Raw genomic sequence first — 22,762 nt, 5'->3', positions numbered from 1 at the left:
AGACCATATAAGTCCTTGTACTTGCAATAAGTATTCATGAATGGAAGAAATGGATGGTATGTAGGCTGTTGTTTCCAAAGGCATAATGGCATGTGCCACATATTGACTATCAGTATAAATATTTACACTCTCATCAGAAAACATCTGTAAAGCAAGCAACAGCGCCTGTACCTCTGCCACCTGGGCAGAAGTGCCCTGGACTTTTATTCTCTTTACTATGTTACCAGAAACCACCACAGCAAAACCACGTGAAGTGCCATCAGTAAATACCACACGGGCCTGAGGAATAGGAGTCATTTGTACTATCTTGGGAAATATAACAGGATGCAATTTAAAAAATTGACACATATCATTGGAGGGGTAGTGAGTATCAAACTGACCCTGCATGGAGCATGTCAATATGGCCCAATCATTATCATTAGCTTGCAACCATGCTACTTGAGACTGGGTGTATGGGGTCACCACAATATCTGGCTCCTTACCAAAAGTTTGAACACTGATCTTGATTCCCTTAAATATAATCTGAGCGACAGCCTGTGGATAAGGAGTGATGATTTTTGCTGGAGAAGCTGGGGAATGTACCCATAAAATAGGACCTGTTTGCCAAAACACTCCAGTAGGTGAATGAGTAAAACAAAATATCAAATACAATAAGGGAGAATTAAGATCTATATACTGTACGTGAGCCTGTTCCAGGGCCTCTTGCACACGTTGTAGGGCTACACGTCCTTCAGCTGTTAATTTACGGGGAGATGAAGGGTCAGGGTCGCCCTTTAAGACATCATACAAGGGGCAAAGCTGACCTGTTGGAATTTTTAAAGTGGGCCGAAGCCATTGAATATCTCCCAGAAAGGTTTGGAAATCATTAAGTGTGCGTAGCTGATCCATGCGCAGAGTAATCTTTTGTGGGCGTATGCCCGTGCGTAACAATTCATGACCTAAATAATGATAGGGAAAAGATACCTGTACCTTTTCTGGGGCTATCTGTAAATTAGCCAAGCTAAGAACCTCTTGTAAATAAGAAAAGGCATCAAAAACAAGTTTTTTATCTTTAGCAGCCATTAATATATCATCCATATAGTGAATTATATAAACACCTGGAAAAGCTTTTCGAACTGGAGCTAGGGCCAAAGACACATAAATTTGACATATAGTAGGGCTATTGGCCATTCCTTGAGGCAATACCACCCACTGATATCTCTGATAAGGTTCCTTAAGATTTTCTGAAGGAACACTGAAAGCAAAGCGAGGACTGTCCTCAGGATGCAAAGGAATGGTGAAGAAACAATCCCTCAAGTCAACCACAATTAAGTGCCAATGCTTAGGAATTGCCACAGGGGCAGGCAGGCCAGGCTGTGTTGCTCCCATGAGAAGCATGGTTTTATTTACAGCTCTAAGGTCCTGTAATAGCCTCCATTTTCCTGATTTCTTTTTAATAACAAATATAGGTGAGTTCCAAGGTGAAGTGGAAGGAATGATATGTCCAGCATCTAACTGCTCCTTAACCAATGCATACGCAGCCTCCAATTTTTCCTTAGCAAGGCGCCACTGCTCCACCCATACAGGGTCATCACTCTTTCAAGTGATTTTTATCGGTTGTATTATTGAAGGCTGCTGTGCAGTGACCTCTTTGGAAAAGACCCTAATCCTTTAGTATCGCCAGGACCCCTAGTGACACAGTTTTTGTCTGCCGCAGGGAGCGGGTCTCCTTGCAACATTTTCCCTAAGCCTTTGCCCGGGCAGTAGCCCTGACTCTTCAGCATCTGTTGTACAGGCTGTGTAGTAAGCACCATTCTCATACCATTTAACACATCCCGTCCCCACAAGTTCACTGGAATGCCAGGTTGAAAAGTTCCTGTATGACCTTTTTCATCCTTCCAATTTAAAAGTAGCCTGTTCTGCAATGGCATCTGAGCTGTGCCAATACCTTGTAGGTGAGAGGTAGAATTTTTAAGGGGCCAAGCTTCGGGCCAATGTTTTAAAGAAATAACTGAAGTGTCAGCGCCAGTATCTAAAAGACCCTGAAAATTGTGATCATTAACTTTTAAATTTAGCATGGGTCTTTGTTCTAAGGTGGAAACCCAGCACGCTAGAGGGCCCGTAGAGCCAAATCCACCCTCACCTCTGTGTGGTTTAAGAAAAGGATTATTAGTATGAAAGCGGGGCATCAAAAGCAGTTGTGCTATGCAAGCACCCTGGGGAATAATAGTCACCCCTTTACCAGCCTCAACCATGATTCTAATTTCCCCTTCATAGTCTTCATCTATCACTCCTGGAATTACTCTAATACCTTGCATAAGAGTGCTACTCCTGCCCAGAATCAGTCCTAAAGACCCTGCAGGTAGTGGACCCATAACTCCAGTACCGAGAGCCTGGGGACCCATCTGAGGTGTTAATACTGTTCTGGTGGAGGAGCAGAGGTCCAATCCTGCGCTTCCAGGGGTGCCTCTGATAAGGTCTTGGACAAAAAGGGGTTCCTTCGAGGAACGAACTGGATGGGATGGTGGGAAACTGGGGATGGGACAGGTGTATCCAGGGCTCCGTACACCTGGCTTCGGGGGGTCCGGAGCGGACCCCGCTGCCCGTTTCCCGACAGCGGTAACCTATTTCCCTGAGCATCAGCCTTAGATCGGCACTCATTACTCCAGTGATGCCCCTTTTTACATCGCGGGCAAAGTCCTGGTGTCTTTGCCGTTGCTTGGGCTCCAGGACAATTTTTCTTAACATGACCTTGCTGGCCGCATCCAAAACAGGTTTTTGGGCGGTTTCCTCCAGAATTAATCCCCCTCATGGCTGAGGCCATTACCTGTCTCATGATGTGATGCCCATCTATATCTCTACATAGTTTAAGATAATCATTTAAGCTCTTATTTTTATGAGGCCTAATGGCCTCCTTGCAATATTTATTGGCATTTTCAAAGGCCAGTTGCTTTACTATGGGCATGGCTTGATCAACATCCCCAAACACTCTCCCTGCTAGTTGAAGCAGGCGATCTACAAATTCTGCAAATGGTTCTGACGGCCCTTGAATGACTTTAGATAGTTGTTCACCAGCAGCTTTATTAGGTAGCCCTTTCCACGCTCTGGTAGCGGCCACACTAATCTGTGCATAAACTGCAGGATCATACAAAATCTGTGCTTGTAAAGTGGCATACTGCCCAGTACCCGTGAGCATTTCAAGATTACGAGCCGGGAAGCCTACAGCAGCATTTCTATTAGCTGTAGTTTGACAATGTTCTTGAAACTCACTCCTCCAAATTAAATAATCCCCCCCAGAGAGAGCGGCGCGACACAGCTGCATCCAATCGCTAGGGGTGCAATTTGAGGCAGAAAAAGATTCAAGTATAGCGATGGTAAAAGGAGCATGGGGCCCATATGACATCACAGCTTCCTTGAGCTGTTTGATGCTTTTAAAATCTAGAGGATTGTGTTCCCTTTGTCTCTGCCCTTGAGCATTTTGAGTCTCTATAACCGGGTAAGCAACTCCCCTCGTCAATCCCTCCATGGGTGCGGAAGGAAGGACCTCCGTGTTGCAAAAGTCAGGATTATAGGTTGGAGGTCTATCCTTGAGAGAAATCTGTGATTTCCCTCTTAGGCATCTAGCATCCTTTTCTGATCTGACTTCTACATCATCACCCTCTAAAGATGACTCTGCAGAATCGGAAGACGACTCTGCCGAATCAGAAACATCAGAAGTTTGAAGGGTTCTGAGAGCCTCCTCTATCTGAGACTCCTCCAACACAGTTTTAGCTTCATTTAAATGTTCTTGGACTTCAATATCATCACTAAGCAATGCATCCTTAACCAAGCGCCACAAAGAAAAAGTAGCTAAGGATACGGAATCAGGTCCTTCTTTATGCAAATATTTCTGTAAGTCAACCTTGACCTGTTCCCAATCTGGTATATTAAATCTTCCGGAGACCAGAAACCAAGGACTAGCATTCTGGAGGATTTGAACAAAATCTTTAGCCGTCTTGCTCTTAATGATAGTGCCTTGCCGCCTCAACAGTCCAATTAATTGTTCCTCGAGGAGCGACTGTGAGCTAGCTGCACCCATCTCAATCCACTCTCACCTGTAAAATGCCGGCCGGCCTTCCAAGAGTGTCCGTCAGCTGGTCCTTCTTACTCAAATCTCGGTAGGAACCTCCATCTGTAGCAGTAACGCCCGCGTTACCAATACGCGTTCACCATGTCCGAGCGAAGGGCTGCGGATTAAAAAATAGAGACAAGAGACAGCGAGTCATTCGTACGATTGGATGTCGAATGCCGTTTATTGCAAGAGGGAAGAAACCTTAAATACAGGCTTACAACACAAATGGAGGATCCCCTGAGGGCAGAAGTTCGCTACCAATGGTCTACATTCTAGACCCAAAGTTCTGCATTCTTGCATCTAAGTTGTTTACACCAAATACAGGATGCACCTAAGTTGTTTACACCACAAGCAGGATGTATGAACAAAGAACCTCCGGTAAGCTCTCCGATGATCCTAAGGTGAGAAGGACACCGGCAGGGAATCTGAATAGGAAGGACACCTGGTCAGCAAGCAAGGCTGCAGCCACTCACAGTCGGGGGTCAGGGCCCATGGCGCCCACAATTTTTAGCAAGGGCTAAGCAGGTGGCGGGTGGCATGCTCAGCTGGGGACCGGAAGGTGTACATGTGGGTTGCTGGCTGCTAGACACTCGTGGGGATTCCACAGCGAAGGAATGCCGGACGTCTATGGTTGACTAGTGTTGGAATTAAAAGTGTGTGCCACCATGCCTGGCTCTGTTCCCAGTGTGGCCTTGAACTCACAGAGATCCGGATGAATCTCTGCCTCCTGAACGCTAGGATTAAAGGCATGTGCTACCACTGCCTGACCTCTATGTTTAATATAGTGGTTGGCTTTTTCCTCTGATCCTCAGATAAGCTTTATTTATTACAGCACAATTAAAATATCTCTTGTATGTTATTAAAAGGACCAGCCTTAATAATATACTTCCCATGGACTCAGAAGAGAAACTACAAATGGTGAGAATTATTTTTGGGAAATGAATGTAAGTACACCATGCTCTTTGTCCATCTACTTTATTTCTCTGGGATAAAATCCTGTCTATACAGCTTCAGTTCTGTTCTCAAGCCTAGCTCCTTTCTTGCCTGATTTCTCTCTGTATTTATCTACTGTTCCCTCTAACTTCTATCTTAGTTCTCTCATCTTAATTCTGCCTCATCTAGGTCCTTCTCATCTAGTTCTTACCCAGCTAGTACTTCCCCATCTGGCTCTTCTTCATCTTCCATCTCTTAGGATTCTGCCAGTCCAGCAGTTCAGTAGCTAAGTAAGGGGTCTTACATCATCAGTGTGCTGTGTGGTCACACAAATGCATGCAGTGCAGTCACGCAATCAGCACATGTGTGGCAAAGCTCCATCAGTCCACATGCGCATGTGCAGGGGAATCCTTAAAAGGCTGGACACAGACTCCTCCCCTCTCTCTTCTCTTTGTTCTCTCTCTCTGTCTCTCTCTCTCTCTCTCTCTCTCTCTCTCTCTCTCTCTGTCTCTGTCTCTCTCTCTCTCTCTCTCTCTCTCTCTCTCTCTCTCTCTCTCTCTCTGTCTCTCTCTCTCTCTCTTTCTGCATGTGTGTCTCCCCAGGCCTGGTTACTCTCTTCCAACTCCCACTCCTTCTAGTAAAGCTCCAATACTGGGTTTTGTCATGTCTCATAACCTTTTTGCCCAATAACAGCTCTTCTTCTTCTTCTTCTTCTTCTTCTTCTTCCTCCTCCTCCTCCTCCTCCTCCTCCTCTTATTATTGTTATTATTATTATTATTATTATTATTATTATTATTATTATTATTATTTTGGTTTTTTGAGACAGGGTTTCTCTGTGTAAGCTTTGTGCCTGTCCTGGATGGAACTCGCTCTGTAGACCAGGCTGGCCTCGAACTCACAGAGATGCACCTGGGGCTCTGCGTCTGGGACCCTGTATCAAGGTTTCTTGGACCTGCAACTGCCTGTTCTGCTCTTCTGATTTGCCCAGCCGCCAGGACTGCTACGCGCAACACACTGGCTATCCAGATTGATGAGTTTTCCCTTTCCGATCCCTCGCCATTTCCCACAACTGTAGCCTGAGATATATTTCTTGTGCCAGACCACAGGGGCTGGGGGGGGCGGTCCTTGGGCTGTGAACCATGACACATTCTCTCTTGACGAAATATTAAATGCTATCTGTACTCCCGGGGGTCCTTCGGTACATAAGCCCCCTAGCCCTTGCCCTACCCATGATGATGAGTGGGGTAACCTGTGCTGATGCTGGTCCACAGATTACCTGCTCTCAGGGACACACGGGATGGGAATCTAGGATCCCGTTTGTTATTTTAATTTTTTATTTTTTTCTCTTGACTGCAGTCATGGGACATGGAGGCTTCCTCCTCTTGGTCCCAGATACCCATAAATTTGGCCGCATAAAGGCTGCTTGAACCCCAATATTTCATGGAAATTATCTAATTCTGCCAGAGAACGGGCAAATGAAAAGAGTTACCTTATTCCCATGCTTTTACCTGAGCTCTAACCCCCCCCCCTTTCTGATTCTCTCTCTCCTGACCACGTGCATTCCTAAACCTGAGTAATCTCCGACTCCAAACAATCTCCACTTACCTGACCTCCGCTCTGTTCTCTGGTACCAGGTAGGCTGCTAAGCATGGACAGGTCTGGAAGCAGCTAGGACGCATGCAAATGAGTTTACAATCAGGCCCACATTGGGATCATAATAATCTGGAAGGCTCTCTAGCCAGAGATCAGTTTACAACCTGCATCCTGGCGGGTCTTCCTAAAGCTGTCCTCACACCAGCAAACTATTAAAAAAAAATCAAGGCACGAATAAAATCCATCTCTTGTCTCCCAGACCTCCCTGACATTAGGGCTAAACCTAAGCATCTGGAGAGTGAGGCTCCTGACCCCACAGGCAGAAGTTTCAGCTGTGGCATTTAAGGTACCATGGGAGAGATGAGAAAGCCCCTCGGGACATCAATTGTCCTTGTTCAAAGTGCCACCTAGAGAGATAAGTGGTCAGCTGACTGCCTTGTGCCCCTCATGGTATGGGGACATCAAAGACCTCCAGCAGACCTCCTAGGCTTGGCTATGGGCTCACAGGTAACCCAGGATGCAGCATGGAGGTGATCCATTTCCTTCCTTCTGGACACTGGGGCCACTTGCTCAGTCCTGGGGGAGTTTTGGGGTCCCACCTCCTTCTCATTTCCCTATTGTTGGGGTAGGGGGACAGCCTTACCCACCTACCAGACTTAATTGTACTTTCAGGGTTACTTATGGGAAAAGGTTTTCCAGCTAAGGTAGGAGCTTTCATTTCATTTGCTCCCTCCATGTGCCTCACTCCAGACCTGTCAGCAGTGCTTCTCCTCCTCATGCACAGTGACACAGACAGGGCCCTGCTCTCTCTCAAGTTCCCGAGGACATCAGGATCCACTGCCTTGTCCCCAATTCCAGAAGAATGAGTTCTCACCTCACAAGCTTTTCTCTTCCTGGTTCCCTCTTCTAATTAACTACTCAGCTAATTGTTACAGGATCACCATAGAACTGGAGCCAGGGACCTTCAAGTATATACTCAGGTGGTGAGGAACAGTAACAGTCCAAAGGTATTTACACCCCCAGACCCAAAAGTGTCTGGGCTCTGCAAAAACAGACTTTAATATAACAATCTATTACTGTTAATTGCTCTCAGCAATTGATCACCTGTGTCTCCTGGATGCTAAACTAATAAAGGAAACAGGTGCCTTAAAATAACCTGTCTCTGATAAGGCTTATCTCAGGTAAAAATTAAAAACAGGTTCCAATCTCTCTCTCTCACTAACACTAACCAATGTAAGCAGAAACTAAACACTAACACTACAATGTCATGGTCACTAGCACAAGACTTTAATTTTCTCATGGCTGTTTCTTAATATGTTCAAAATTTTTCTGAGCTCCAGAAAATCCACCTGGACAAGTCAGTGAGCTCTGGAACTGGCTTGAATCCACCTCGACAGCACCTTGCCAGACGATTCCCAAAGCAGCAAATGACCCCAGGACACCTGTCTCCCTCAGAAGCCCCCTTCCCTACCCCCGCCAAGAGTCAACGGACACCCACCACGTCAGCTGGAAGCAGTTTTCCAGGAGAAACAATGCCCCTATTCCTGTTCACCTGCTTTTTTATAATAAGCAAAAAGTCAGGAATGTTAAGATTCTGCCACTCCAGCTACATGACTACACATGCGTAGTTCAGTAGCTAAGCAAGGGGTCTTAATCTTACGTCACTAGTGTGCTGCATGATTGTGCAAATGTGCGTGGTGCGGTCACGAAATCAGTGCATGTGTGGCGTAGCTCCATAAGCCCGCCTGCGCATGTGCAGGGGAATCCTTAAAAGGCTGACACAGACCCCTCCCCTCTCTCTTCTGTCTGCTCTCTCCTCCTCCCACTACGTGTCTCTCTCTCTCTCTCTCTCTCTCTCTCTCTCTCTCTCTCTCTCTCTCTCTCTCTCTCTCTCTCTCACACACACACACACAACTCTCTCTCTCTCCCTCCCTCCCTCCTCCCCTCCCTCCCTCCCTCTCTCCTCTCTGTCTGTCTGTCTCTCTGTCTCTCTGTCTCTCTCTCTCTCCACGTGTGTCTCCCCAAGGCCTGGTTACTCTTTTCTGTCCCCCCACCCAATAAAGCTCTGATACTGGGTTTGGTCATGCCTCCTGCTTCTGACCTTTCACGGTAACCAGTGCTGCTTATCTTTTCACGGCACCAATGTTGTTTTAAAAATAATAGCGGCACTGTTACTGGGTGAAAAGGTCATGAGACATGACAAAACCCAGTATCAGAGCTTTCAGAGGAGCCAGGGGCACAGAAGAGAGTAACCAGGCCTGGGGAAGACACATGTGCAGAGAGAGAGAGAGAGACAGAGAGACAGAGAGACAGAGAGACAGAGAGACAGAGAGAGACAGAGAGAGAGAAGGAGAGAAGAGAGAGAAGTCTGTGTCTGGCTTTTTAAGGATTCCCCTGCACATGCCCAGGTGGGCTTATAGAGCTACACCACGCATGTGCTGATTGCATGACTGCACTGTGTGCATTTGTGTGACCACACAGCACACTGATGATGTAAGACATAAGACCCCTTACTCAGCTACTGAACTGCGCATATGCAGTCACACAGCTGGAGGAGCGGCAGAATCCTAACACCATCTTGTCCACATGTTCTCTCTGGTCAAAGTCCTCCTTATCTCTCTCAGTTCTCCATCCTCAAGTTCTCCACTCCTTTCTTTCTCTTCATCTCCTTATACCTCTAAATCCTCTCAAGTCTCTGAGGTGTGTAGTTATAAATCCAAGCCATAGCAATCCTCCTCCTCTAGCCAGGTCACCAGGCTTGAATTCCTACAGGGTCATAAAGGCAGGTAAGAATTTTCCTCAGGCAGTGACCAGCAGGCTTTCTTTTACAACCTGAAGATGGAGCGGTTAAACGAGGAGGTCAATTGAGAGCTAATGATCAGTTATTATATCAAGAAGAGGAATCTATGTGCTCAGTCTACATTCCTGGAAGTAGTTAGGCAAGAAATTAGGAGTCTATTAGTAAGACTGTAAGGAAGGAGGGTCTCACCCTAAATTGCACAAGAAATAAAGCTATCCTCCTGACCTAGGAGTCAGGTGTTGTTTCGTTTGGCCTTGGATGCTTGATAGGTATTTTAAATAATTACACTGTTAGGCATTCTTGGAATCACGTACAGCACTGCAAGAAAATCACTATAGGAACCAGCTAAAATATATACAAAAGCTAAAATATCACCAAGACTTCTTAAGCCACAGCTTGACCTTTGGAGAAATCCTTGACTTTTCCAAGTAGTAGCTTTTGTGATAGTAGCTGAATTCTATTACATTTTCCTGTGGTTTGCAGCAAATATCACCACACTCTTCCCAAACATAACACATTTTATGACTTCCATTCTTAAATCAGCACATCTTTAAAGTATACAGGCTGATTTAATTCTGTAGTTTTTTCTATTATTCAATGTCTCTCCACAGCTGTTGTACCTTTATCATTAGCACTTAGAAAATTCAAAGTTAATAAAGCATTATGCAGTCTATTTCTGGAGGTCTTTACTATCCCCTTCTGTTTATTTAGCTTGTCCTTTAGAGTTTGAATTGATTCTATGATAGCTTGTCCTGTAGGATTCCATAAATATGCTTTATATTTTAATAAGCAAAAAACTGTTTCATTTCACTAGAGACATATGTTGGAGCATTGCCAGTCTTAACTTGTACAGGTATATGCATGATGGTCATAGCTTCCAGCAAATGTGTGATTAGAGAATCAGCCTTTTCATAACTCAAAGCAGTTACCCATTGAAATCCTGAATAGGTATAAATGGTATGGTATACATATTTTATTTTTCCAAATTCTACAAAATGGAACACATCTATCTGCCAAATTTCATTCCTTTGTGTTACTTCCTACAGGTAGTAGAGTTTGGTTGTTTAAAGAACAAGTGGGCATTTCCTTATAATTTCCTTGGCTTGTTGCCAAATGATGGAAAAATCCTTTTTCAAACTTTTCCTATTGACATGGTGTTTTTTTTTTATTAATGAAGCTCTGAGGCCTCCAGCACATTTCCTATCAATAGTTGATCAATTTCTTCATTACCGTGTGCTAGAGTGCCTGGCTGATCCATATGGGATTGGATGTGTGTTTATATATAGGAATGATTCCTATTCCTGGTTATTTCTTTTAACTGAGTAAATAACAAAGTTAATTCTGATCCATCAGGAATAAATCCAGCAGTTTCAATGTGTAAAACAAGTTTTTCTGCATAATGAGAGTCAGTAACTATGCTAAGAGATTCTGTAAAATCCATTAATACCATCAGAATAGCATATAATTCTGACTTCTGAACAGAATCATAAGGGCTTTGAACCACTTTACTTAAATTTTCTGATTTATAACCCTTTCCTGATTTGTTTGCATCAGTATAAAATGTATGGGCTCCAGAAATTGGTGTTCCCCATACAATATGAGGAAGAATCCAATTAGTTCTCTTTATAAATTTAATTCTCTTGCTTTTGAGATATTTGAATTAATCTCTCCCCAAAATTACTGCAATTTCTTTGCCAAGGTTCACTTTCTGCCCATAATCTGTCAATTTCATCATTAGTAAAAGGTACTACAATTTCTGCTGGGTCTATTCCTACTAGTTGATGAAATCTCAACTTTCCTTTTAGAATCAACCCAGAGACTTTTTCCTCTCAAGTTTTTAATTTTTTACTCTGTTTATGTGATAAAATGATCCATTCTAAGAAAACATCTTCCCTCAGCAGTAAATTCCTGTAGGACAATGAGTAGAGGGTAAAATAGACAGAATGCAATCAAGCTCTGGATCCAAACAATCCACGTGGGCATTCTGTAATTTATTTTCCACCAAAGCCAATTCTCTCTCAGCTTCAGCTGATAATTTTCTTGAACTATTTAAGTCCTTGTTACCATTCAAAGTTTTGAACAAATTATTTAGTTCATCATTTTGTACCCCAATAGTGGGCTGTAGATTGGAAATGTCTCCTAGCAGTCTTTGAAAGTCATTAGGAGTCTGCAATCAATCTCTCCTGATTTGTATCTTTTGGTCAAGTACTTTGCAGACCTATTTTATACCCTAAGTAATTAATAGAATCTCCTCTTTGTATTTTTTTGGAGCAATTTGTAATCCCAACAAGGCAAAATTTTCTTTACTTCTTCAAACATTCTTTCTAAAGTCTCTACATTTGAATCAGTTAGTAAGATGTCATCCATGTAATGGTAAACTATAGATTGAGGAAATTGCTTATGCATCATTTCCAAAGGCACAAAATATTGGCACAGGGTGGGTTGACATTCCCTGTGGGAGAACCTTCCATTGATATCTCTTAACAGGCTGAAAATCATTATAAGTAGGCACTATGAAGGCAAATTTTTCTGTCTTTTTCTTGTAAAGGTATAGTGAATAAACAGTCTTTTAAATCAATAACTACAAGAGGCCATCCTTTAGGTAACAGAAAAGGCAAAGTAATTCCAGACTGTAGAGAGCCCATTGGCTGAGTCACCTTATTAACAGTTCTTAGACCCACTACTATTCTTCATTTTCTAGATTTTATTTTAATAACAAGTACAGGATTTGTTATTAAATTCCAAGGGCTGAGCCGGGCGGTGGCGGCGCACGCCTTTAATCCCAGCACTCGGGAGGCAGAGCCAGGCGGATCTCTGTGAGTTCGAGGCCAGCCTGGGCTACCAAGTGAGTTCCAGGAAAGGCACAAAGCTACACAGAGAAACCCTGTCTCGAAAAAACAAAAACAAAAACAAAAAAAAAAAAAAAAAAATTCCAAGGGCTGGTTGATTCTTCAATATGCTGAGCGTTTAGTTGCATTTAGCCGCTATTCTAAGGCTTGCAGTTTCTCAGATGTTAAAGCCATTGCTCAACCCATAAAGGTTTGTCTATCAACCATTTTAAAGGGAGGGCTGTTAGTGTCTTTGAAAGATCAGCAGCTGTTGTGCCCTGTTCTTGTACAACCTAAATGGTTGGTGACTGTTCTTTATAACACTTTCTAATAACTTTCCAAGAAACATACATTAATTTATAGTTTCTGAGATTGGAGGAATGTTAATCTGGGTATTCTATTGCTGTAATAAATCATGTCCCCCAAAATTTATTGCTATACTAGCCACATATGACTTTAATTTTCCTCTCTGTCCATTTGGCCCTATACATTCTACCCATCTTATGTTCTGTTTTACCTGAGATAATGTTCCAACTCCTGAAAGCTGAACATTTACCTCCTGAAGAGGCCAATTTCAATGTCAAGATTCTGGTGCAATTATTGTTACATCTGCACCTGTGTCTACAAGACCTTCAACGACAACATTATTTATTCATATTTTTAATTTTAGTCTTTGTTCATTTATAGAAGTTGGCCAAAATATTTGCTTTATGATTTCTTCTGAATTTTTTGTTCTCTCTTTTATAGCTGTTCTACCATCCAGAGCAGTATGGTTTCTTACAATAGGCATTAGGTTCTTTATTGCTCTGGGAAGGAGTTTCCTGAATGATGACAGGCCCCTCAAGGTGTTTCCTGATGACAAAGGGATACCTTGACTGTCCCTTGTTGATCTACATTTATTAGTCCAATGTCTGCCTTTGCCACACCTTCTGCATGTGTTCTGTTGGGATTATTCTTAGAAAAATATTGCTTCCAGGATGCTTTGTTTATAATCCTTTTTTAGATGACCTTGTTTACCACATTTAAAACCCTTGACATTTTGATTTTTCTTCAAACCTCTGGAAATCACCTCTCCTATCCAACCATCATCATGGTTATGAGATTCAATATTGATTGTGTCTAGGATCCATTCCTCCAAGGGTGCTGATCTTGCCTTTAATGGCTTATTTACTCTTTTGCATCATGCATTAGCATTTTCAAAAGCCAGAGATTCAATTATTATTTGCTTAGCTTCTGATTTTGGTATCATTCTATTCACTGTTGAAGACAGCCTTTGGAAGAAATCAGTTTAGGTTTCTTTTGGGTCCTATATAACTTTAGTAAATGACTCAGTTCTCTTTCTTACTTCTTCAATTCTGTCTCAAGCATTCAAGGCTGCTGCGTGCCATAAAGCCAGGGTGTGGTCATCATATAGAGATTGTCTTTCTTTTTTTTTTTTTTTTTTTTTTTTTGGTTTTTTCGAGACAGGGTTTCTCTGTGTAGCTTTGCGCCTTTCCTGGAACTCACTTGGTAGCCCAGGCTGGCCTCGAACTCACAGAGATCCTCCTGGCTCTGCCTCCCGAGTGCTGGGATTAAAGGCGTGCGCCACCACCGCCCGGCTGAGATTGTCTTTCTACATTATAATAATCTCCCTCTCCAAGAAGTTGGTCTTGGGAGATTTCCATACCTCTAGCCCTACTTCATTGTTCAATGGTCTTAGTCTCATCTTTCCACCAGATTTTCCATTGTAACTGAGGACCAGGCTCCAAGACTGCTGTAACCAAGTCTCTCGAGTCTTAAAGGGATAATTCTACTACAAGCTGACCACAAGTTTGTCATCTGTTTCATAGAAGGTGAATACATACCATATGAGACTATTGTTTCCATGAATCTCTTCAAATCTAACGTTTGCACAGGATTCCATTCAGCTCTTACACAGCCTTGGGGATATCTATCATTTGGCAGTTTCTATAAGGTTATTGGCTAAGTTAAGTTGGGTATTTGAAAAACTTAGGCTGTTCCTTTGTAATCTTATAATACAATGCTGAGATTGGATCTCCTTTAAATTCCTCTGTCTGGGTCTGAATATCTGTATGATCTGTTTTAATAAGTTTTTCTAAAACTTTTATCTTGGCACTCATATTAACCAACTTTTAAAATGATAAAACAAAAAAGTTCAAACAGATAATATTTATAATTGGCATTACATAAATCCCATCTAAATTAATTATCCTCTCATTTAATTGCTCCATTTTCAAACTGTCCAGTGTATTTTCATACAGAGACCTAACTCCCACTTTCTAATGTGGGAAAAACTCTCTCTTTTAACTAATTCCTCCCTTTAAGAATTCCTAATTGCCTCAGCAAATCTGCTGACCATGACGACTCGGATGACAGTGGAGTGTGGGGCTGACTGCTCTGCACAGAACAGGAGAAGCCCAAGTGGTTTTCAAGTCAGCCACCTAGTGTGGCAGCATTCCGAGGAGGGGGTCCAGGGAAAGACCACAACCCACAGGGAGAGAAGAAGCCAAAGAGACAGCCATTGCACTGCAGGGGGGGCAGTGAGGGGGAGGTGGAGGAGGTGTGAAAGTGGCCAACTCCTGTGGTTTCTGGAGCCCAAAGCCTATGAAGTTTGCTGCAGAGAGGCCGCAACAGAAAAATCTCAACTCGCTCAGAGGCTTGCAGAAAGAAAGGAAAACCTTAGCCTGAGGGGTGGTGACTCCGGCCTCATGAGCTCCAGCCTGTGCCCGTGGCTGCAAAGCCACAAGCAAGTGTTATTTCATGAATTTGTGCCCCAAGAGTTGGATGCCAGATGTAGCAGGAATTCTAATTGTCTTAACAATAACAACCCGGAGCCAGACATTGGGGTAAATGCTGAAAGATCCGAGAGACAAAGGAGCCAGCCACACCTCACCTCACCTCACCAACTTCTCAGCCTGAAAAAAGGGGGTTGAGCTCCAGTCCCCTTTTGCCTTATATTCCTCTCTCTGCCCAGCCATATCACTTCCTGTCTCCACCTCCCTAGTGCTGGGATTACAATCGTGTGCCTCCCAAGTACTGGGATCAAAGGTGTGTGCCACCACTGCCTGGCCTCTATGGTTGACTAATGGCTGTCTTAGCCCTCTGATCTTCAGGCAAGCTTTATTTGTTAGAGTACACACACAAAATCACCACAAAGTTAGACTGGCTTGATTCCCCTCTGTTATTTACAGGAGCATACACTGAAGAAATCAGAATGGTATGATATAATGCAACAGAAGGAAGAGTCAGGGCCTTCCCCTTCGGGAACTTATGAGGGGAAGAGCGTCATATTATAAGACTAAGGCACAAAGGAATGTAATTAGGAAATGGCACACATAGTACCAACACTATGTCATGCCCCTTGAAGAGTAAACCATGATCTTATAGGTTTGTTTCTCAGGAGTCAATGTCTGGCCACAGGGGCTGAGACACTGCAGAAGGAAACATAAGGAGGACCGTGGCAGGGTTACTGAACCTCAGAGGACAGTGGACTAAACTTAATGCTTTTTTTTTTTTTAATGAATTCATTTTTTAAAAGATTTATTTATTTATTATGTATACAGTGTTCTGCCTGCATGTATGCCTGTATGCCAGAAGAGGGCACTAGACTTCATTACAGGTGGTTGTGAGTCACCATGTGGTTGCTGGGAATTGAACTCAGGACCTCTGGAAGAGCAGCCAGTGTTCTTAACCTCTGAGCCATCTCTCCAGCCCCAAACTTACTGTTTTTTGCTTCAAGAAAAATGCTGTAATGACGTTGATAACTACTTTCACCCCAAAATCATTAAATCTGCCTGTAAGGATTTAATCCTTAATTATGTCATCAGCCTTCGCCGGCTTCCCAGCCTAAAAAGCGGGTGGGCCCTCTGTGGGCTCTCTGTCCCCTCTCCTCTCCGCTCCTTCCTCCCATGGGCTCCCCTCTCTCCCTCCCCCCCTTTTGTGTGTGTGTCTCTCTCTCACCCCCCCCCCCAATAAAGCTCTAAATAAGTAATCATGGCTATGATTCTTTTAATCAGCACGCTGCTCCGCCGGCAGCGCCGCGGCATAACCAACACTGCCTTTAATAGTGCTTGTGGTTAAACTATGATGCAATTATAGAGTATATAAGGTGTGGCCTAATTTCAATAAACAGGCAGCCATCCTGATTCACCCTCAGATCGTCAGTCTCCTTCCCTTGCCGACTCCACACTTCTGCTTTGGGACCTGAACCCCGTGGGAGCTGGAGTCCAGCAGATACTTATCCCTGTCACTGTGTCGTGGCAGGGGTGTGTGGGTTCACAGGGCTCCATGGAAAGAAGACTCAGAGGCATCTTAAGAATGAATATAGCCTTTCGTGGACGTAGGGGGGTCCAGCCTCGAAGGAAAGAAGCCTTTTCCCCTCGCTTAGGGCACTTTTATTTCTCTCTAATTACAGTTTAGCCAGTTAATTTCCGTATCTTCAAAGCAACCCAAAAGGAGCTCCCAGAGACCAAACGCCAAGTGCAAATTACTTGATTTCTCAGGTACTGCTGTTTTCCGGGTTTCCTGAGCCAAGTTTTGCATAGGCCTTTGATCCCTGGGAGAAGCTCTGATCCTTGACTCTCAAACAAGTCTCACATAGGGCGATAAGAGAAACAAAAGGTGTGGTTAAACAAAGGAAGGATTAGGGCTAGGTGCTGCTCTCCGGAGCCAGGCCAGGAGCTCAGCAGGAATGCACTACAAATCCCTATAACCCTTAAATCGATTTCTAAAACACCCAGTCCCATGCTTGCTTTCTGTGATCCAACTAGAGACCACTGTTGATGTTGGCCAGAGACTTATGGAGGCTACTCTTATGTCCCGTAGGAAACATGATACACATTCAGGAAGGCATTCTACCTTTTATGCAGAATGGGGGATTATATCCTAATTAAGGACCCATGGTACCCCAGATGGGAGACAGGGGTCACTGATAAACTTTACTATAGCATTTATCTGCTGTGGAACAATCCTTTTCTATACTATGAATATGCATTACTCTCTTTGGTTAATAAAAAGCTGACAAGCCAGTAGCTGGGCAGGAAGTTAGGTGGGAAAGTCAAACTGAGAATGATGGGAAGAAGGAGTGTGGAGTCAGGAGAGAGGCCAGCCAGCCTCCTGTGGACTCCGTTTGCTGGCAGTGAGCAGAGGCACTGCTCCTTTAAGAGATGGTTTCATGGCTTGGTGTGGGGGGGGTTGTTTACAAGTTGTTATGGATAATGATCAGGAAAAAAGCTAAACGAAGAAGTTAGAGTCAAGGATCATGTTCTGGAAAGAAAAAGGAGGGATATAGAAATGGTAGGATAAAGCCGGGCGGTGATGGCGCACACCTTTAATCCCAGCACTCGGAAGGCAGAGGCAGGTGGATCTCTGTGAGTTCGAGGCCAGCCTGGGCTACCAAGTGAGTTCCAGGAAAGGCGCAAAGCTACACAGCGAAACCCCGTCTCAAAAAACCAAAAAAAAAAAAAAAAAAAAAAAGAAAAAAGAAAGAAAGAAAAAAGGAAAAAAAAAGAAATGGTAGGATAAAAGGGTAGATTATTGAATCTACTTTAATAAAAAAAACTATTAATCTTACATATTTTACACTGGTATGGATTTTGATTTATTGATACAAATTTAAAGTTAATTTTGTTATACTGTATGTATATTTCTACTCTTGTTTAGTCTTGTTTAGGGTATTATGTTTATGCTGCTCATTTAAAAATGTAATGTATAATTAAGAAATACAGATTAATATCCATAATAGCAAACTTATACTCATTTTAGTTATGTTTTCAAGGTCATAAAGAGATATATTTCAGATAGATAGGTAATATTCAAACACTTCAAAGACCTACAGAATGTGGCATTTAAAATGTCTTAAGAACTTAGACTTTTCTTGACAGTGAGACACATCTTCTCCTGTCAGCACTAATTACCTCAAAGAGGATGATGGGCATCAAAGAAACTCCATATGGAGTTTGTTTTCCTTATGGCAAAAGCTATCCATGTGGGCAAAGAAAGTGCCCTTGCCTCAATTGCTGACAGTTACTGTTCAAACTGGACCAGCAGGAAACAAGTAAGGTGACTGCCAAACTTTGCCAAGACAAGGTAGGACAGTCCTTCAGAATTCCTGCTTCACAGGAAAGTCTGTCAGGTATGCTAGGCCTGTAGGCCGAAGATGGATGCCCCAGTGTTACAGAAGAACTTGGGGTGACTGTTCAGGCAGCCAGCTGTCCTGTTGTTAGGTGACATTTCACTCTTCTGGGGTCTTTGACAGAGCTGGAGACTAGATAGTCATCGTTACAGTTTTTCTTAGTTATGATAGAAGATAAATTAGTCCCGGGTGTAACCGCTGGCGTGACCACTGGAGCAGCAGGACTGACTACCTCCCTTAGCTGTTAACCATCAGTTTTCTCCTCCGTTCATCTAGGATCTCCAATGGGTAGCTCAGGCCATCCTTACCCTCTCTCTTTGTGAGGATGTCTACTGCTTTGAAGAGATACCATGACCAGGGCAACTCTTTTTTTTCCCCCTTTTATTTTATTTTACAATACCATTCAGTTCTACATATCAGCCATGGGTTCCCCTGTTCTCCCCCCCTCCCACCCCCTCTCCTTACCCCCAGCCCACCCCCATTCCCACCTCCTCCAGGGCAAAGCCTCCCGGAGGACTGCGATCAACCTGGTAGACTCAGTCCAGGCAGGTCCAGTCCCCTCCTCCCAGACTGAGCCAAGTGTCCCTGCATAAGCTCCAGGTTTCAAACAGCCAACTCATGCAATGAGCACAGGACTTGGTCCCACTGCCTAGTTGCCTCCCAAACTGATCAAGCCAATCAACTGTCTCACCTATTCAGAGGGCCTGATCCAGCTGGGGGCCCCTCAGCCTTTGGTTCATAGTTCATGTGTTTCCATTTGTTTGGCTATTTTTTTTTTCCAACAATTGAGTAGAACCGAAATTTATTATAAGCCACAGTCGTCCTAGGGACCTCCATGATATATATATATATATATATATACACATAGCCTCCATGGTTCTATGGGTTGTGGTCTGATTGTTCTTTATTTTATATCTAGAATCCACTTATGAGTGAGTACATACCATGACTGTCTTTCTGGGTTTGGGTTACCTCACTCAGGACCAGGGCAACTCTTATAAAGGAAAACATTTAATTGGAGCTGGCTTACAGTTCAGAGGTTCAGTCCATTATAGTCATGGTGGGACATGGCAGCACGCAGGCAGACATGGAGCTGGAGAAGGAGCCGAGAGTTCAGCATCTTGATCCACAGCAGCCAAAGGAGACTGCCACACTAGGCCTAGCTTGAGCATGTGAAAGTCCACCTCCACAGGACACACTTCCCCCAACAAGGCCATATCTTCTAATAGTGCCACTTCCTATTGGCCAAGCATTCAAACACACAAGTCTATGGGGGCCATTTGTGTCCAAACCACCACAGCCTCCAGGGCCCAACAGACTCACTGGCTGCTGTAGCGTTACAAAACTGGGAGGATTAGATTGACTAAAGCAGAGTGAGGTGGGCTTTTGTCTCTTCCTCAGGGGGCGATGTTGCTTTTAAGTCAACCAGTCAGATAAAGCAAAAGATAAGAGCCGGGCAGTGGTGGCGCACGCCTTTAATCCCAGCACTTGGGAGGCAGAGGCAGGCAGATCTCTGAGTTTGAGGCCAGTCTGGTCTACTGAGTGAGTCCCAGGACAGCCAGGACTGTTACACAGAGAAAAAAAACGAAGATAAGATTGGACAACTCCAGATGGATCTCCAAAAATGTAAGAAAACAGCTTGATGCCTCTGGCCAGTGGATCATTGACAGTCCAATATGGATCTCTCCCTCTCCCTCCCTCCCTCCCTCCCTCCCTCCCTCCCTCCTTCCCTCTCTCTCTCTCTCTCTCTCTCCTCTGTGTAGCCCTGGCTGTTCTGGAACTCACTTTGTAGACCAGGCTGGCCTTGAACTCACAGAGATCCACCTGCTCTGCCTCCTGAGTGCTGGATTACCAACTCTAACCACTCTTAGTTGCTATTACAGGATTACTGGACTTCAGCTATGGAGCCAGAAGCCTGCAACTCCTGATTATACCTTGACAGTGAAGATCAAACTTGACCCATTCAACAGGAAGTAGTCTAAGGATAATATCACCCCCCTTTTCCAACCCCTTTTATCAATAATAACAAAAAAGGGGGGATGTAAGACCAAGCCCCATCTGGTCCCTTAGGAGCTCCAATTACCAGGGTCTTCCCACAGAACACTCTAGTGGCTAAAACAGCCAGACTCAGCCCCTTGAGACACAGGTAACTAAGCTCCATCCAACAGAGTAAAAAGCCCAAGCTTAGGAGTTGAAAACGCACCAGTTCCTACCCTGGAAATCTCTACCCCGGAAAACTCTGCCCCCAAGAAGCCCTACAGAAAGCTTGCCTCCTGCCCAGATCCTGTCAGAGGCAGCCACCCTCTGTGTCTTCCCAGTAACTGTGTGAGGTTTGTTGTGCAGTGTGACTTGGTGGTATTCCCTGGCTCCCAACTGCCAGGATACCTTTCTCCTCAGAGCGGTACCACTTACAGTGCCTGCTGCAGTGAGCTGTTCGAGACGTGGTTGCTGGCTAACTCTCTCATCAGCTGGGCACCAAAGAAGTCCTACTTCTGTCTTGACAAGAACACAGAGCTGAGACAGCCATGCCCTGGAGTCGAGGGCCTCATCCCTGCAGGACAACACAGAGGCCGTTCTGCCTGAGCAATGCTGTGCCAGGGTCCCCAGCTGCAGAGAAGTTTCCATCTTTCCTGTCAGTGTTTCCCCCAGTAGCCCACCTGCTGCTCTCTGCATGGGGAAATGCTGGGACGCCATTTTCTGGCACCTGACCTCCTACCATAGACGGAAGCCTTCACTATCCTAATAGAAGCCCTGACTTGCCTCTGGGTGTGCCCCAAGGGAATACGGAGACCTTGGCCATAGCTGAGCAATAAGAAAAGCCTTCTTTTTAAAAGATTTACTACATTATTTTTATTTTATTTATTTATGTGTATGATTGTTTCGTATGCATGTATGTCTGTGTACCACTGCATGCCTAGTGTCCTCAGAGGCCCTGGGACTGAGGTTACTGATGGATGTGAGCAATATGGATGCTGGAAGTTGAATCTGAGTCCTGTGGAAGAGCAGCCAGTGCTCTTCACTGAACTATTTCTCAAACTCCGTGTTATTTATTTATTTATTAAGATTTATTTTGTATACAGTGTTCTGCCTGCGTGTATCCCTGAATGCCAGAAGAGGGCACCAGATCTCATTACAGATGGTTGTGAGCCACCATGTGGATGCTGAGAATTGAACCCAGGACCTCTGGAAGAGCATCCAGTGCTTTTAACCTCTGAGCCATCTCTCCAACCCTGCTTCCCCCCAATATTATTTTCTTTAAAAATTTATTTTTAGCCGGGCGGTGGTGGCGCACGCCTTTAATCCCAGCACTCGGGAGGCAGAGCCAGGCGGATCTCTGTGAGTTCGAGGCCAGCCTAGGCTACCAAGTGAGTCCCAGGAAAGGCGCAAAGCTACACAGAGAAACCCTGTCTCGAAAAAACAAACAAACAAACAAAAAAAAAGTTATTTTTACTTTATGTGTAGAGTATTTTGCCTTTGTGTATGTCTGTATACCATGTTTGTCTGGTGTCCTCAGAGGCCAGAAGAGGGGTTGGGATAAACCTGAACTGGAGTCACAGGCAGCTGAGGGTCACAGGCAGCTGGGAGCCACTATGTAGGTGCTGGCAAGCAAAGCCAGGTCCCCTGGAACAACAACAATGTTCTTACTTGTTGACCTATCTCTCTAGTCCTGTATTATTATTTTCTAAACAATGTTTTGTGGTTGTTATTGGTGTGGAACTTGCCATGTAGACCGGGCTGGTCTCAAACTCACAGAGATCCAGCAGCTTCTGCCTCCCTGGTGCTGGGATAAAAGACCTGTATCAGGACTGGAAAGATGTCTCAGTGGTTAACTAACTATTCTTCTGGAGGACCCAGGTTCAGTTCCCAGCACCCACATGGCAGCTTACACCTGTCTGTAACTCCAGTTCCAGGGCTTCTGACACCTTCACACACACAGGCAAAACACCAATGCACATAAAATAAAGAGAAGAATTAAAAAAAAAGAGCTGTGTCAACAGGCTCTAATGAGTCATTTTTATTTGTGCATCTATGTTTGAATAGAGCCTGCAGAGGCTAGAGGGCATCAAATCCCCTCGAGCTGGAATCTCAAATGGCTGAGCCACCCAGCACAGGTGCTGGGAACTGAACTGTGGTCCTGGGGAAGAGCAGCCTGTGCTTTTAACTGCTGAGCTGTCTCTCCAGTCTCTAGTCTGGGCAATGTCTAAGGCAAAGGGCCTGGACAGGGGCCATGCGATGCTGGGTACACACATACACTTGGCATGCAGAGAAACATGACCTCAAGGCAACGCTGTAAACCACACCAAAGGACACATCCACTCCACAGCACTGCAACCTCGGCCAGGACCATGAGGACAATATCCTGGCTGTGGACTGTGCACCACTGA

The sequence above is a fragment of the Peromyscus maniculatus genome, chromosome 21 (assembly GCF_049852395.1).
Source record: "Peromyscus maniculatus bairdii isolate BWxNUB_F1_BW_parent chromosome 21, HU_Pman_BW_mat_3.1, whole genome shotgun sequence".
In the NCBI taxonomy this organism is placed as follows: domain Eukaryota; kingdom Metazoa; phylum Chordata; class Mammalia; order Rodentia; family Cricetidae; genus Peromyscus; species Peromyscus maniculatus.
This window is presented reverse-complemented; position numbering follows the sequence as displayed.